The following is a 16,625-nucleotide window of genomic DNA, read 5'->3' as shown; positions in this document are numbered from 1 at the left end:
CCCTCTTCCACTCCTTCTCTGTCTCCATCTCTGTCTCTGTCTTTGGTGTGTGTGTATGCACACATGTGCACGCATATCCCATTGCATTTAATTAGAATTGCCTGCACAAATGCGAATAGGGAATTATTTACTTGAGGAAGGACAATTACCAGGCAATGCACCACTGCGGACTATGATGACCTCCATGCCCAAGGAGCCATTAACTTGCCTGTCACTCCTCAGAAAAGGTAGGGGCCTCATGAGCTCTTCTCCCATCCGTGACATACTTGTTGATGGACCCAGACTTGTGCAGGCAAACTCCTGCTGCTGGGAAGTCAGGGTGCAATAGCCGCATTATTTCCGGAAAACAGCTCTTTGCGACATTCCGCACCATCTTTCAGTGCTTACGTTCTTTCTGACCCTTCTTCTCCAACGTTCCCTCAGCTTTGGAGTGTAGGGGATGACAACAGAGAAGTTCTCTTTAGCGCTGGGCACTCAACAGTCACTTATTCTCAGTTATGAATCTCTGTGTTACCCATCACTTACTGAAAAAAAAAAAAGAGGCTTCTCGAAGGCAGAGAGCAGCACTAACCTATAGGTAATAGATAAATACGTAGAAGGTAGTTTAGTGCCATGTGTATTTAGCGATCCAACAATAATAGTTCCCCCCTGAGGCCTTTGAACTTCCCATGGGACATGGGCTTTTGTTCAGGTTTACAGTACCAGATAGGAATTCCCTTCCATGGAGTGGGCCTCAAGTCCGATCAGAAAGTGGCTGCTTACCTGCTTCCCCTAGGAGTCATGCCATTGTATGTACGGTCTCTCAGAGTCTTCCCAGCGGAGCCAAACCTTTGCTAACCATTTCCCCCCAGCAGCTCTCATGGCACCTTAAAGCACTCTACAGCTAGATGTTAGGGAGATGTTGCCAGGCCAGTTCTTGCTTGAGTTCTCCATGTCCCGCAAGCTAAGTGTGCGCTGTCTTCCAGTAGGGTGTTGTCGCCCAGTTCTGGTGGGCAACCGAAAGCAATGGCAGCGGCTTGCATTATTTTGTGATTATTTTCTGTTTTTTTCCTTGAACGATGACTCGTGGGGTGGTAGCCCACACCTGACACTCTTATTTTCATTTAATAACCGGTGGCTTCTGAGAACAGCATTGCGTACCCACTTAGGTTACTTTGGGGAGACCTCCCTTCCTCCCTCCCTTCCTCCCTCCCTCCCTCTCTCTCTTTCTTTCTTTCTTTCTTTTTTGTCCATAAAACTTTACTTGCAAATGTTCATTGCAGAGAGTCCTTGGCCTGGATCAAGGCCTCTGGTTTCTGCTACACTATCGATGCTGGGCCCTCACTGGAACTCCTCTTGGTTATGCTGCTGTTGCCCTGTGTTGTGGAGATCCTGCAGCTTTGGGTCTACAGGCCTGGTGCCTTTTCGTGCTCAAGCAGATCACAGATGGGGTGGATATTGGGATGGGTCAACCCATAACCCTGGCCCTGGGCCTGGGCCTGGGTCTGGGCCTGGGCCTGGGCCTGGGCAGGTTGGTCAGTCCGCCAGCTTTCCCTTGTTCTCACCACCAGGGTGAGCTCTCCTGCATTGCCTTGCGTGTTCACCCTTTGCAGCAGTGAACAAGGAAGGGGTGGGGCCAGTTTTCCTGCTTTCCTGTCCCCAGATCTCCCATCTCTACCCCTTCAGGGCCAGCGCTACTGTTGCCCAGGTGTGGCGGAAGGCCCAATCAAGGAGATAGTTCTTGATAACAGCTTAATTTCTATTTCAGTACTGGGAAGAATTTACTATGCTTTTGTTTGAATGCACAGCTGCTTCAACTTTGTCCCTAAGGACTTTTAAAAAATGTGGTTCTAGGCACTGAACACAGAGCATCACACATAGGCAATGTTGCCTGAACTACCAAACTTCACTCCCAGATTCAACAGTGAATTTTTACATTTTATTTGAAGGACATGGTATTTGAAGGCTAATGTTATTCCTAATACTTCTAACTACTTTTAAAGGTCCTATTATTATAAAGTGATCATCCATTTATTCATTTAAATCCTTTCAAGCCTGAAGGGTTTTTTAATTTTTTTTTTTTTTGAGACAGGGTTTCTCTGTAGTTTTGGAGCCTGTTCTGAAACTAGCTCTTGCAGACCAGGCTGGCCTCGAATTCGCAGAGATCCGCCTGCCTCTGCCTCTCGAGTGCTGTGATTAAGGTGTGCACCACCATCGCCTGGCAAACCTGAGTTCTTGACTTTTCCCAAAGGTTGAATATATTCCATTTATTCTATATGTTAAGAATAGCTTTGTTTGGGGACTGATGAAAATGACCCAAAGCCTAAAGGCTCTTGCAACCAAGACTGAAGAGCTGAGTTTGATCTCTGGATCCACATGGTAAAAGGAGAGGACCAGCTTCCATGCCTGTCCTCTGCCCCCACCACCATGTGCCTGTCTATACACATGTGCTTGCTCACACACTAGTGTGCCTGCCTACACACGTGCACACTACCAGATCAGTAAATCTATGTAGGAAAAATCTTATCAAGGATGGCTTCCTTTTGACTGCCCAGTGCCTGTCCACCTTCTTCTTCTCAGAAGTTCTCACATTTGCATAGCGTAGAAAGCTTGGATCTGCCTCTCTCGTCCCGCTCACATTTGCTTGTTCTCCTCCATGAGTCCTTTTTCTCCGAGTATTTAGTAGTTCAGCTCTGCTCCTCTCCACAGACTGCTAAGACTACTAGCATGTAGGCCCTCTGTACCGGTGCTGTGGGGGAGGATTCAGAGAGATGGAGGAATTCATCAGAGGTTATATGGGGAGATTAGCCTATCAAGTTGGTCCACGGCTTGCTCACAACCCAAGCTTTCCCAATGAAGTCATTCAGAATTTATCTGCTTTGTTATTAACCTTTTCAGCCCTTGTTGGTTTGCCTTGTTTTTCTATAATTTCTTGTAAATCGTACAAATTCTTCATCCTTTTTCATTTAAACGTTATTATTCTTGTGCGCTTGCATGAGTGTGTGCCGTTTGTAGTGCTATGTGTGCGTAGATCCAGAGGACAACCCTTCAGAGTTGGTTCTCTCTTTTCACCTTTATGTTCCAGGGATGGAACTCAGATTTTCAGGCTTACATAGTGTAAGGACAAGCGCCTTTCCCCGCTGAGGAGCCATTTTACCAGCCCTCTTCTCCCCTTTTTTCTTCATCCCACTGGAGATTCCATAGCTTCTCATTCTCATAGGGGCCTTAGAATTCCAAGAACTTCTGAGAGTTTGTACCATACTTTCACACTCAGTCTATTTCGTCCTTGAAAAGAGACACCTTTGTAGGAGTCTGTAATGCGGAAGCGTCCACGCGACCATGTGTGCATACCCTGACTTTTGTTTCCCCCCAACCACCTAATTCTGCTACACAAAGACATACCACTTGTCTGCTCTAAGCCCGGTGCTAACGGTGCAGTTATCACGAAAGTGACTCAGACTGCGTTTGCCTGCAAGCAGCCTATGATCTTGTGGGACGAAAGCCGTGGGGAGTGCGGCAGAGCTATCATGTGCAGACAAAATCGGTACAATTTCTGCTTCCATTTTTACACTTCCGTTAAATTTATCTTATGCTTTCTAATCACTGTGCGGTACAGTGATGGAGGACAGGAAGAGAAAGGCAACATCTGCAGCTGTGCACGCTCCTCTGTTGCTGTTGACGAGATGTGCTGCCAGCTACTCGGGGCAGATGTTGAATTCCCAACCCAGCTGGGTGGATGATGCAGTCACGGCGCTGTGTTCTTTTAGCTTTGTAGCCGTCCACGAGTTCTGATGAAGCCTTAACCATCTTTGACAGCTATCTCCTGCCTGGAAGGATCCCGAAGAAGGCATACAACTAAACTCAGCTGAAATGTGAATATTCTGTCATTGCTGACAGTGATACTGGCTGCCTTTCAGCAGTCACTGTGCCACAGGGACAACCCGGGACTTGTTACAACGCACATGGTTAGGGCAGCCTTGATGAGGACGGGACCCTCTCTGAAATCTCCCCTTTCCATTAATGTGTTCTTGAATCTCATAGGTTAGCCCCATGAAAAAGACGAGTTAGTGGTTTTAGTGGCTTTCTACAGAAATTGAGGGAAAACCAAGCAGTTAATTTCTGAGATAATCAGCAGTTAATGGCTTTGGAATGCTTGGGTAGCCTGTTAGCCAATCTTACTGATGACTAATTCCTGGTTTTGACAACAGTTTTCCTCCAGCACAAACGTGTTCTTCACGAATCACGAAGAACCCTGACCAGGGAGCGCAGCTCTGTGCCACGCACTGGAAGCTTCAAGGTCACTGTTTGTTTGTGTGTATATATACCTTTGACATCATCTCTTTGGACTGTGCTTGAGGCCGTTACCTCATCGTGAGCACAGAGCGATCCCTGACTACATCAACATATCAGTAACTGTTACAGAAATATCACAGGCCCGGGCTCTCACGTGAGGCGTCTCTGGCCAAGAGGCCTCCCAAAATGACGGGTGTGAGGAAGACAAGCAGGCCAGCATCCTCGTGAACTGAGTTTTATTTCTAATAAAAGAAAGGAAAACAAGAACAAAACTTTGACTTCGGTTCAAACTCCAGCCTGTTTTCTTTACAGAGGCCGTTTGTTTTAAGTTTGTCCCTGCACAATCGAGAGCTTTTCTTCCCAGCTTATTGTCACATACTTTTAAGAGAGCAGCGATTTCCTTCTGGCTTCTCCTCTCCTCCTCTGTGCTCCTCCATTGTTTTGGAACAGAAATATGACTTTAAATAACTATAATACTTTGGATTATATTCAGAGGTTTGGCTGGCCAGCGTGAGCTGTTCTTATCCCAGCTGGAGGGCGAAGTGAAGAGAGCAGGGAGCAATGCCAAGCTTGTCTTTTCGGGGCTGTCTTCATAATGCCTTACTTGGTGTTGTGTGGGCAACCTTCCATGATGATTCGGGATTCACAGAGAAGTGAGACCAGGGAGTCGAGGCTGAGAGCCACTGGGCCTTTGCTCAGTGGAAGACTACAGCCAGAGGGCCATGGTCTCAGGCTGAATGGGTTCCACTCTCCCATCTCGGCGTGGTGGTAGCTAGAAATGTGTCATGTGGAGTTTTTACAGCATGCAGATCTGCAGATGCTGTCAGTCAAGGCTGGGTGGTTTGTGGGGTGGGGTGGCCTTTGTCTTTCGCTTCCTCCCTTCCTCTCTCCTCACATCTTCCTTCACTCCTTCCCTCCCTTGCCTTATTCCTTCCAAGCTTATTCCCTAAAGATGTGTCCAGTTAAACTTCACCAAACTGCCCTCAGGTCATCAGCACAAGATGACAGGGCAAATGTGTTAGGAAAATCCTCTGGTGTCAGCATTAGGAAGGTAGCTTAGGAGCAAGGTGCTCTCTGCCTCGTATATCCAGGAGCAGTCTTTCAAAGCTCCACTAAGTATAAACCCCAATGTATGGCAAAGGGCACTTTCTTCAGCTGGATTTCCCGTCCTCACCAGAAGCTCGGATGTCACAGCTGTTCTACCTCTGAGACCCTCAGGCAAACTGTGGCAACTCTACTGTTCTTGTGGTCCCTGGGAACCTGATTGTTGAGATTCTGGCTCTACTGGCGCTCCTGGCACAGAGGAAGTTCAGGTGTGTTGGAGTTAAACCATGGGGGCTTTGGAGTCTGTTCTTCCTTGGTACCACTGATGGAATCTTAGCCCCCTCAGTGATGACAGGGAGGCTGTGTGGCCGAAACAGACTAGGAGAGGAAAGCCGTCTCTCCAGCTGTCAGAACAGCGGTAGGAACCCAGCTCCTCACTTTCCTCCTGAAGTCTTCTGAAAATGGCCTGTTAAGGGTTTTTGAGGAAAACTTGGAGATCATTAGTCATAAATGGAAGCGGCATTTGGGAGGTCAAAGGTTACGTCCAGGTTACTCTAATGCAGGGATCTGATTTTAATTCTTGTTCTGTGAAACCAAGAGGCAAAAACTGTGGAATCTGTGTTGACTCAGACATGATTTGCTTTTTAAAAATTAAATTAAGGTATCACTATGTAGCCCAGGCTTGCTTAGACTACATTATATAATAGAAGCTATCCTTGGACTTGTAATTCTCCTGCCTCAGCCTCCTGAGTGCGGGGATTACAGGTGGGGGCAATGACTTTATTAATTAAACTCCAACAACAATTTATTCATTCCTATTCCAAAGTGGAAATGAAAGAGAAGCCTCCTCTGAAGAAAAATGCACAAAGCTTTTCTCAGGACCTTATGAGTTACCCTTCTGTTATGATTCAAGTTTGGTTTCAGACCAACCAGTCTCTAGAATACAGAGTACATTTCCAGTTTGTAATTGACTACACTAAGAATTAAGACCTGTGCGAAAAACTTACAGTGCCCTGCCCAGGGAAGATACTTTTAAATATTTTTTTTTGTAGAACTGATTTGCAATAGGAATATAAACTCATTTTAATAATAAAGTAATGTAAGAGTTGACCTGGAAGCAACTCCGTTAGCCAATGAGCTAGAAGAAGCAAAAGAACTTTGCAGTTTTTCCAGCTCAGCCCACGACTTCCCTTCTCATCAGCAACGATTTCCCTGGACTGCGAAGCCTCCCGTAAAATAACCACCACTGCTTTCTTTTGCTACCAAATGCCTGGCACTCACAGACCACCAGTAAACACAGTAAAGCGGACTTTGACGTTTGCTCTCGCAAATCACACTATCTGTCTCTGTTATCCAGTCTGCTCTCAAACTTAGCTTAACGTATTAGTGCATACATACATTCATACATACATACATACATACGGCTTGGTGTTTTTCAATATACAGATGAAAAAAACTCATGAGGAACAGAGTAACTATGTGGGTAAGTCTGAGCCATCGACCAAACACTGTGCAAAGCTTTACATTTTAGGTAGAAATCTATCAATAAATGGAAAACCCTAACTCTTAGTCCTGGCTAGGATATTAGCTCAAACAAAAATCTGTTTTATAATATTTCTAAAAAAATCTCTATTTCTACTGTTTCTACACAGTTCATATATGTTGTGATCTTTCATTTAGAATAATTTAAGAGATTTTTTCATTAAAAATTCCTCTTCTGAGGTTTTGATTTGGGGAACTTGTCCTTTATATCTCCTCTTAGACATATTTTTGTCCATCATTGGACACATTCCCATGGCACCAGGATAGAGAAAGGACAGAGAGGAGTTTGGGCCATTACCTCAGTTGGCCTATGAGCCCTAATCTGTCGGCTGATTGGCCTACCGAGGATGGTTGGCTGTGCGGTGGGGGAGACTCAGTGTGCAAGCAGGCCACACCTTCCTTCTGGTTGACAGCTGTCAGGTAAATCTTCGTTGGTGGCCACAAGTGTCATTAGGAGAGAGAAAGCGGGTACTGATGGCAAACAGCTCCGCAGTCCCAGAAGAGCAGCCCCCTTTGCATCCTGTGGCTGGTGAGTCATGCCTGTGGACCAAAAACAGAGGTGGCAGAGAGCAAGGGAGGAAGGGAAGGATGCCCTCCCTGGTGACAAATTTGGAAAACGCTCACTTGGGGCATTTTTGTCGGCTTGAAGGGCAGCTGATGGAAATAAGGTAGTATTGGATTACTGGGAAAGTTTTCTTCCCCCTCAGGGCTACATGAGAAACAGGCTTTACTATTTATGCGCATCTTAATTTTTAGACATGAAAACTATTGGCGTAGAGCCCAATTTAAAAATAACCTGTGTTTTGTACTTTCTTGATGTGTAACTATAGAACATTCCTTGACCTTCCTCTGCCCTCGCTTCCAGTATTTAGTTGCCATGGTTCCTAAAAAAGCTATTTTTTTTTTCTTGACATGACAGGATGGCAGGGCAATAGAAAGGCTGGAAATGCAAGCTCCATATTAACCTGCTGTGATCTTGTGAAGGCTTGCGATTTTCCTGTGCTTGTCCTCCAGTTTGACATTCCCGTCATGGCTCCTCCTCAGGCACCTGGCACCTGTGTCTCCCTGCCTCAGCTGGAAGGAGCTCATCCATTCCCTAGGAATCTGCTGAATGCCACCACTCAGAAACGTCAGATAGGGGTGAGGCTGTGTAGGCAGAGTGCTTTCCTAAGGATGCACAAAGTCATAGGCTGAGTTCGAGACCGGCCTGAATAAGTGAGACCCTGCTCAAAAGAACAGAAACAAAAACTGCAGCAACAGCAAACAAACCTCATTCTCCAAAGCTCGCACTTGTGCCCAGCTCCACAGCCTTCTGCCTTTGCGTGTTTCTGATTTCTTATCATCTCAGGAGCAATTCTGTATCAAACTCACTTAATTCTCAGCTATGAGACGGTTACTAAAGTATGCCCAAAGCTTTCTCTATTTAAAAGAAAGGATAGACTTAAATTTCTGTTTGGTAAATTATTGCATGAAGGTCATTTAGGTGTGAGCGCCTATTGCCTTTGTTATATTATATTGTAATATTATAATTATATTATATCATAATGAATTTACTAATGATGGCAGTCTATGCACACAAGTCCTCCAGTGTTGTCAGAGGTTACTTGCTCATTCCCAGGTGCTCAGCCCTGAAATATCCACACAGAAACTGTATTAATTAAATCACTGCTTGGTCTATTAGATCTAACTTCTTATTTACTAGCTTTTACATCTTAATTTAACACATTTCCATTATTTTATATTTTACCATGAGGCTTGTGGCCTCCCAGCAAGATTTCACCATGTCTGTCTCTGGCAGCGGCTCCATGACTCCTCCCTGCCTCTGCCTCCTTTCTCCCAGCATTCAGTTTAGTTTTCCCTGTCTAACTATTCTGCCCTGTGCAGGCCTAAGACATTTTCTTCATTAACAATGGTATTCATAGCATACAGAGGGGAAATCCCACATCACTCCAGGGATCTGACGGCCTTGAAGCAGGAATAGCTCTACCCCAGACTACCTGAGCATGATGATACGTAAAGGAAGACGTTGCATTCATGGTCTGAACATCCTTCTATACTTACAGTTAATAAAACCATATGCATTTTCATATTTCAAATTTGAAGTTAAGACACCTGTCCCACCAAAAAAACTTTCAGGGCACAATTTTACTACCTTATTTCTTTCTTTGTTTTTAAAATTATATTTATTTTTGCCATGGTAATGTTTGTGTATGATGTATATGTGTATTGTATATCTGTATGTGTGTGCACGCACATGCCATGGCACATGTATGGAAATCAGATGATAACTGTGAGAAGTCAGTTCTCTCCTTCTCCCTTGGGTTCCAGAGATTGAAAGCTCAGACCACCAGTTCCGTGGAACCACCTTTATCCACAGATCCAGCTTCCTGGCTCACTCGCTATCTCATGACTGGTTTCAACTTTGCTCTTTAGCTCTTTTGAGCTCCTTCCCCTAAATCCCTCCTTAGGCAGGGAAGTTAACCTGAATATTTGCTGGTAAACTCACTATTATCAGCTTGACTTAGTCTGAGGTGAAATTAAAATTCCATTTCAGTCTTCTTGTCTCCTCTCTCAAAGTCTCTTTCATATTTTGGGGTGTAAATGAAGCCCTTTACACTGGTGGCAGGGGAGAGGGGTCTGCTAGAAGCAGCAGGTGGCCCAGCTTTTGTCTGGGCTAGAGCGGCTCTTGGCTGCTGTCAGGACTGCTTGTATAATTAAAAAGCCTCGTGAAAAATGAAAATGTGGAAGGTAGGTGTCCAAGGATAATTAAGAATTTCAAGCCAGGCCTGTAGCACATGCTTGGTGAAGGCAAGAGGAACAGGAGTTCAAAGATCCTTGGCTGCATGATACATGTCCAAAAAAAAAAAAAAAGAAAAAGGAAATGAATAATTATTCTCAAGAAGCAGGGGCCTGTGTGGCTGCTCATCTCAGAGGACAGGGAAGGCTGCTGTGCTCACTGCTGTCATCTCCCAGTATGAGCCCTGCTGACATAACCCCACTACTCTTGGTGAAGCCCTCTGCCTCTCCTGACATCCCTGGAGCGCCATCCCAATTCACACCTGCGCCACAGACACCCAGCACCTTCCATCTCAACCCCAATTCTGCTGGTTCACCTTGAGAGCCCCCTGTACCAATGACTTGTGTTAGCATGCCAGCTTCCTATCCAGCATGCCTTCCAGCTTTACTGAGCAGTTGGCCACTTCTGTGTCTCTTACACACGCCCAGTGGTGCTAGCGGCACAGACTGCTAAATCTGTATTAAATGTTTGCATATCTCACGACACAGACCAGTGCCAGTGGGAATCCTCTTGAGTTGTAGCCGCAAAACTTCACCGGGAATTCATTTCCTTTTATGTTCATTCCTTCAGCCATGTATCTGAAAGAGGAGGAGGGAGGGACGGAGAGCATCGTGACTGCCCTATCTTTTCTCTCACTCTGTTCTAACTTTTTCAAATTACAGCGACTGGGAATAGAATGGAGAGGGGTGGAAACTGCTCTTTTCCAGCTTAGATGCACCCCATCAATAGATCACAGTTGGCAAAGTGAGGGCTAGAGATCACCCAGAGACACAGCTGGCCACTTCTGTGCCATCTGTGATGGCCTCTTGCATGCAGCAGAGCTGAGTAGAAGCATCAGAAGTCATATAGCTTACAAAGTGTGAAATATTCACTGTCTGCATACACAGTTTGCCAATCCTAGTCCTAGATGCTCACGGCAGAACCTAAAGCGGCCCTGTCCCTAGTGCTTAACTACATGACAGGATTCACAGGTATCTGAAACCTCAACAGTTAATCTGCCACTGACTGGTGCTTTCTGCCATGATACTGCCAGGAAAGACTTTCCCATACACAGAGAATACAAGCTTGCGACATCACGCCACTCAGTGAACAATGCGTCTGAACCTTATTATCCCCATTTTACAGATGAGGAAATTGTCACTTGGAGAGGTGACTTGTGCAGGGTGATGACCCTTTTGGATCTGAAGAGTTAATGGCATAAAGGATTAGGACAGTTGGGAGTACAAACTCCACGGCTCCAAACTCATTGCACGAGGTTTTGGGGTTTTTTGGTGAGCTGAGATGGAGTGGCTGCAAGGTAAAGAAGAATGGTGTCCATGTTGCAAAGGCCATGGCACATACATACTTCCTGGACACATGCTGGATCTGAAATTTCTGTGTCACTGTGTGGTATTTTACACATGTTAAATTCTTAAGCACTTGAATTAATTTAATCACAAAGTTCTCCAACCTTAAGACCAGCATTCTCAGACACCTACCAGCTACATTTATGACGACCGGTTGATTGATGAAGAAGTCACAGTCTCTTGGTCTAGTGCCAGAGTAGTACGCACCATCAGTATCTTAGACAATAAAGTGATTATGGTTACCCTCATAGCACACCTGTTGATGGGAGTGATTTTTTTTTTACTTTTCTACTTCCTTGGATTCTAAGTTAGTTCTGTTTGGCTTTAAATTTGGGCACCTCAGATTTTTATCTATAATACGAAATGTTGGAGGACAATTAGAAAATACAAAGCTTGGGAGTCTAAACTAGACCTATCCTTATTCCTTATATTACAAATGATTTGGTTACACGTTCATGTGAATAGATAGTCTAAGGATTTGAAGGGCAAGACATCCACAAGGACAGCTGAATACACCTGACCTGCACAGGCGGTCAGAACGCATGGGTGGTCAGTGTGCACAAGGGCGGTCAGTTCAGCTTTCCTTTTTCTCCTTTGTAAGCAGGAAGCAATGATATCATCATTCCTTTCCCTAACCAAGGCTAATGCTGGCTATCAAATGGGATTTGCCTCATGCTTCCTCGAAAATGTAATAAAATTATTTAAGAATGTTTTTCATATAAGGCAAACATTTTTGTAATGTGAGATTTTTGCAGTTACTTTAATAGAATAACTAGCTCATCTGGAAACTGGAGTCTGTCCTCATTTTGCTAACCGAAAGACTGGTCCAACTAATATTCAGTTGTCATAATAGTTATGTCTCTGGAGTGCCAGTGACTGTTACAGTTTAAAAGGCTAAATGTTAAGACTCTGAGGGCTAAGTTACCCTTTAGGTCCTTTGAAAATGCGAGTCTCATATAAGGCCTAGAGAGACGGCTCGCTCAGCAAAGCTTTCATGCAAGCATGAGAACCCGTGTTCATCCTCCAGCACCCATATTAAAGGCCAGGCTCGGCAGCACGTGCCTGTGACCCCTGCCTGAAGGCTGCAGAGACCATTGACTCTCTGGGTCTTACTAAGCAGACCGTCAGCTTAGTCTCTGAGCTTCAGGATCAGTGAGAGGCTCTGCCTCAAAACATGGTGCCGAGTGACTGAGGAGGACACCAGGCGGTAACCTCCAGCCTCCACATCCATGAACACCCGTCCATCACCCAGGGTGGGGAGAGACTCATGCACTTTGGAATACAAAGGCAGTCTTGGAGAAGAAGAGGAAGAGAATGTGATCTTAGAAGAACAAGGTGTCACAAGAGTTGAAATCAGAGAAAATGTTTCAGATCGTGAGGCTTCCCATTGGTCGTTGTGGTGTGGGGCTGTGGACGTTTGTATATCCTGTAAATAAGTGTATTTCAGCCCATCAGGAGATAGCTGTGAATTCCTCTGTATCAGTGTTTCTGACATAGGGATAAATTCTGTCATTTAAACTCTGACTTGCACCTCGAGAATCTGGATTGACCTGTATCTAGTTAAGGCTTTCCCAGGTACTGGCCGTATTATACATGCAAATAACTGTACCTCACTTTGCACACTTTTGATTTTGTTTGTCAAGTAGGAAAAATAAAAGTCAAAATAATCAGAAAAGTACAGAGATCATAGCCATATACATTTGAGAACCTTGTCCTTATTATATATAACCAGTCTGTGATTGTTGATCATATACAATGACTAATTAACAATGACTTCAGATTTACAATAATGTAATATTATAAGCAGGCATAATGCTCATGCTTGTAATCCTAGCACTCAGGACGCTAAGCCAGGAGGATTGTTTAGTGTTTGAAACTCTCCTGGATGATATCGTGAATTTCAAGCCATCCAAGTTGGCTTGGTAAGACCCTGTTTCAAACAAACAAACAAACAAGAAACACAAAAAAACATTCATACACTTATAATAAATATATTTTAAAATGTATTTAAAGATTAATAATTAGCAATTGATGTTGGGAATATATGAAAAACAAGTCAGAAATGCTATTCTGTCATAATTATTGAACATATTGGTCTATAAATGGATGAGTTCTTTTCTCTTTTATATTTTGACAATGGCATTGTTTTACGTTAAGGAAGAGAAAATAAAATCTCAAATCCCTGCAATAGATACTATAGACAAATAAAAGAGGCAAATTGTGATGCTCAGACTGCAGGATCACAGGCCTTTATGGTGTAATTTGTGCATAGGAAATAAGGACACCCAAGGAGGCTCAGATCCTGGTCCCAGCTAATACATTTACCAGCAGTGTGCTACTGGACCTCAGTGTCCTTGGTTTAATGATGCATTTGCTAGAAGTGTGCTACTGAGCTTCAGTGTCCTTGGTTTTAAAGAGGGAGAGGTGAAAGGGCTCGTGTACAACTTGATTTAGAGAGGCAAGCCAGAAACTATTTGTATGAGCTACAGTTTATATTCTAGATGAATCCACAAGAAACCCATCAGGATCACAACCCAATAGCCTGTGATGAAGGAAATGGTATTTGGAAGTCACGAGCAGCAGAGAACGGAGCCACAGTAGTAGCCGTGAGCAGGGAGACTGGAGGTAGCAAGGACAATGACCGCTGTTGACAAGCTACAGTAGTATAGGAATAGAAGCTCTGGTATTTTAGTGTTGCAGATGAGATTGGAAATAAATGCAGTTATTTAATGCTCTGTATTCCCAACAGAATGCTTTTGTTAACTTCAATAAATTTTTATTGTTTTAGCATTAGGAAATTCTCCAAATATTATCAGTTGCTTTTGACAATTGCTAGTCTGAACATAGATAATCTTTCTTGATTCTAACTAGATTTTCAACTGTTACTATTTATTGGACTCCATAATTTCTATAAGCCTGTATCTTATTATCTAAGGTGTTTTAAATTCAAATAGCAATGTCTATTAATAGGTATTTTGATGATAAAAAAACTTGTTAAGTCTCAAGATTACATATTTGCCAAGTTATATGAAGAGCCAAATATACAAAATTTCTAAGAAAGGGGCCTGGGGTAATGGCACTGTGTGTACAGTGTCTGCAGCAGAAGCATGACAGTGTGAAGACCTACGTTCAGACTCCCAGCACCATGGCACATACATCTGTAACCCTCAAACTAGGGTTTGAGGTGCATTTAGACAGACAGATGCCTGAAGTTCACTGGTCAGCCAGTCCAGCTGAATGACCAGCTCCAGCGAGAGAACTCAACTCAGTGCTACAGTGAGAGGTCCTAACCCAAAAAGTAAGTTGGAGATTAATTGAAGAAGATGCCTGATGTTGACATCTGGCCTCCACGTGTATGCACACACACTTTTCTACCACGTGCACAAGCCCACATGAACAGGTATATACAACTCTCATACATACACACAGACACAAACACAATTGATAAGGGAGAAGAAAGGCTACTTTTTTTTTTTTTAGCCAGAGGAGATTTAAAAAGCACAAGGGTATGGCCAGTAAAATTGCTCAGTGGGTAAAGACACTTGCCACCAAGCCTGGTGACCTGAGTTCAGTCTCTGGGACCCACCTGGCAGAAGGTGAAAAACAACTCTCAAAGTTGTCCTCACCTCCACACCCTCAGCACAGAATGAGTACAGCCTCACACAGTTATGCACATGTGTTATCCATGTGTGTGCATACACATATGCAGGTGTGTGCACATGTGTAGACACACACAGAGAAATCAGTATAAAACAATATAAGATATTAGGGTGGGGTAGTCTTTTTTGCATTTATTAACTTTTATTTCAAAATCATATTGCAAGCCAGGCAGTGGTGGTGCACACATTTAATCTCAGCCCTTGGGATGCATAGGCAGGTGCATCTCTGAGTTCAAGGCCAACCTGGTCTAGAGAGTGAATGCCAGGACAGCCAGAGCTACACAGAGAAACCCTGTCTCACAAACAACAACAACAGCAACAATGATTATGATCATGAAAATGCAAATTAGTAATACCTTATGTATCCCTGTCTATTTTTTAATGTTTTCTTAAAAGTGTGTATTTTATACTGTATACACTCCTCCTCATACACCTTCTTTGACCCCTTTTTCCTACTTTTGTACTAGACTATTTTATGAATTCATGAGCAAATAGATTTTTAAATTTTTTAAAATTGTGTTATGTGTATGAGTATTTTGCCTGCTTGTTTGCCAATTCATTGTATGTATGCAGTGCCCTTAGAAGCCAGAAGAGGACATCAGAATTCCCTTGAACTGGAGTTATAGATGCTTGCCAGCTGCTGTGTGAGTGCCGGGAAGCAATGTCTGGTCTCCCAAAAGAGCAGCCAGTGTTCTTAACTGCTGAGCCTTTCTCTAGCCCCACGATCAACTATTAACACGTAAAAACAAAATGTACCTGTTGTGATATGCAGATAGCAGCAAGTCTATTTACAAATAAATAAACATAGGAAATGTGTGGGAGACCAGACTGGAGTTCAGATTTTCTGATGAAGGATCTTGGGCCCTGGGTGAGGACTCGGGAAAGGAGGGCAATGGCCACCACAGAAGACACTGATGAAGAATTCACGTTTGGAGATTTTAAGATATTTGAGAAAGGTCGCCCTCCATTGCCACTCAGGGTAATGCTCACATTGAGCACACTTCCATTTCCACACCTCGTGGGGCTTCCTTGGGCTGGTCCCTTGTTAGTTTTTAGACTTTTCTGGAAAACTTACATAGGTCTGCTGCTATCATCCTTGAGTCACGTTAAGCAGAACTTTCTAGAGCGTTTCAGCATAGTTTTAGGCTAGGGCGGAATGATATTTTTCTGTTTTGCCACAGTTGTGGTGTTTTCTTTGGCCTTTTGATTACAACATGGTTGCCGGGGCTCAGAAAATCCTCTTTCCCGAAATTCTAATGCCTCATAAGACTATTTAGTGGAATAGTCAACTTGTCTGGCTAGTTCTGGCCTAGCAGAAGAAAAACGTTGTAAAAATTAAAAATCTGGTTACTTTGAAGATTTAAAGAATGTGGACAATGAGGGATAAAAATTCACTTTATAGGTCTTGTGACACAGAGTGTGAAGAACAAAAGAAAAACATGGGATATTTAGGGTAAACCTGAGAGAAAATGGTTACATTTAGAGTAAGCCCCGGAGCCTTTCTAAACCGTGTTAGCTGGTATGCTGGAAATCTGAGAGATGTTCAAGCATTTCATGGGCTGAGATATTTTTAATCAGATTGAAATGAGTAACCAAGATCTCACAGGAAGTAACCTGGTGGTGCAGAAGAAGGAAAGGACTTCGTTGGTTTTTCTTTTGTTTACTTTTTTTCAACATAATGTTTTTATTGCTTATTTGGGAATTTCACATAATGCACCCTGGTCATACCCCTCCTTTATAACCTTGTCCCCCTCCCCCTCCAAAAATAGAAGAAGAAGCAAGAAAGGAAAAAAAAAAACCAAGTCCACTTTGTGTTGCTCATACACTCACTGGAGGATAGTCTAGCACCCAGTGGCCAGCCCCTTAAAGAAAATTGAGTCCTCCCCCACCCCCACCCCTGCCAGGAGCCATTACCTATGAAGAACATTCCCTATCACCATTCTTTTTTTTAATTTTTTTTTTAGC

General features: G+C 43.7%; 1 protein-coding gene across 4 annotated transcripts in view; it reads left to right on the top strand.

Moving 5' to 3' along the window:
- Filip1 (filamin A interacting protein 1) overlaps positions 1–16,625 on the top strand; it is a 214,136-nt gene that overhangs the window by 89,490 nt on the left and 108,021 nt on the right. The window contains exon 1 of one of the 4 annotated variants that reach the window (XM_085689449.2): positions 7,263–7,387. The exons of the other annotated variants lie outside the window; for them this stretch is intronic. The gene's annotated coding sequence lies outside the window, so the exon portion shown is untranslated. Of the gene's footprint in view, positions 1–7,262; positions 7,388–16,625 lie in introns of those variants that run through there. 4 annotated transcript variants of the gene reach the window in all.

The sequence above is a fragment of the Myodes glareolus genome, chromosome 4, assembly GCF_982192425.1.
Source record: "Myodes glareolus chromosome 4, mMyoGla1.1, whole genome shotgun sequence".
NCBI classification, from domain to species: domain Eukaryota; kingdom Metazoa; phylum Chordata; class Mammalia; order Rodentia; family Cricetidae; genus Myodes; species Myodes glareolus.
Note: the sequence above shows the minus strand (reverse complement) of the source record. Positions and strands in the feature narration are given on the sequence as shown.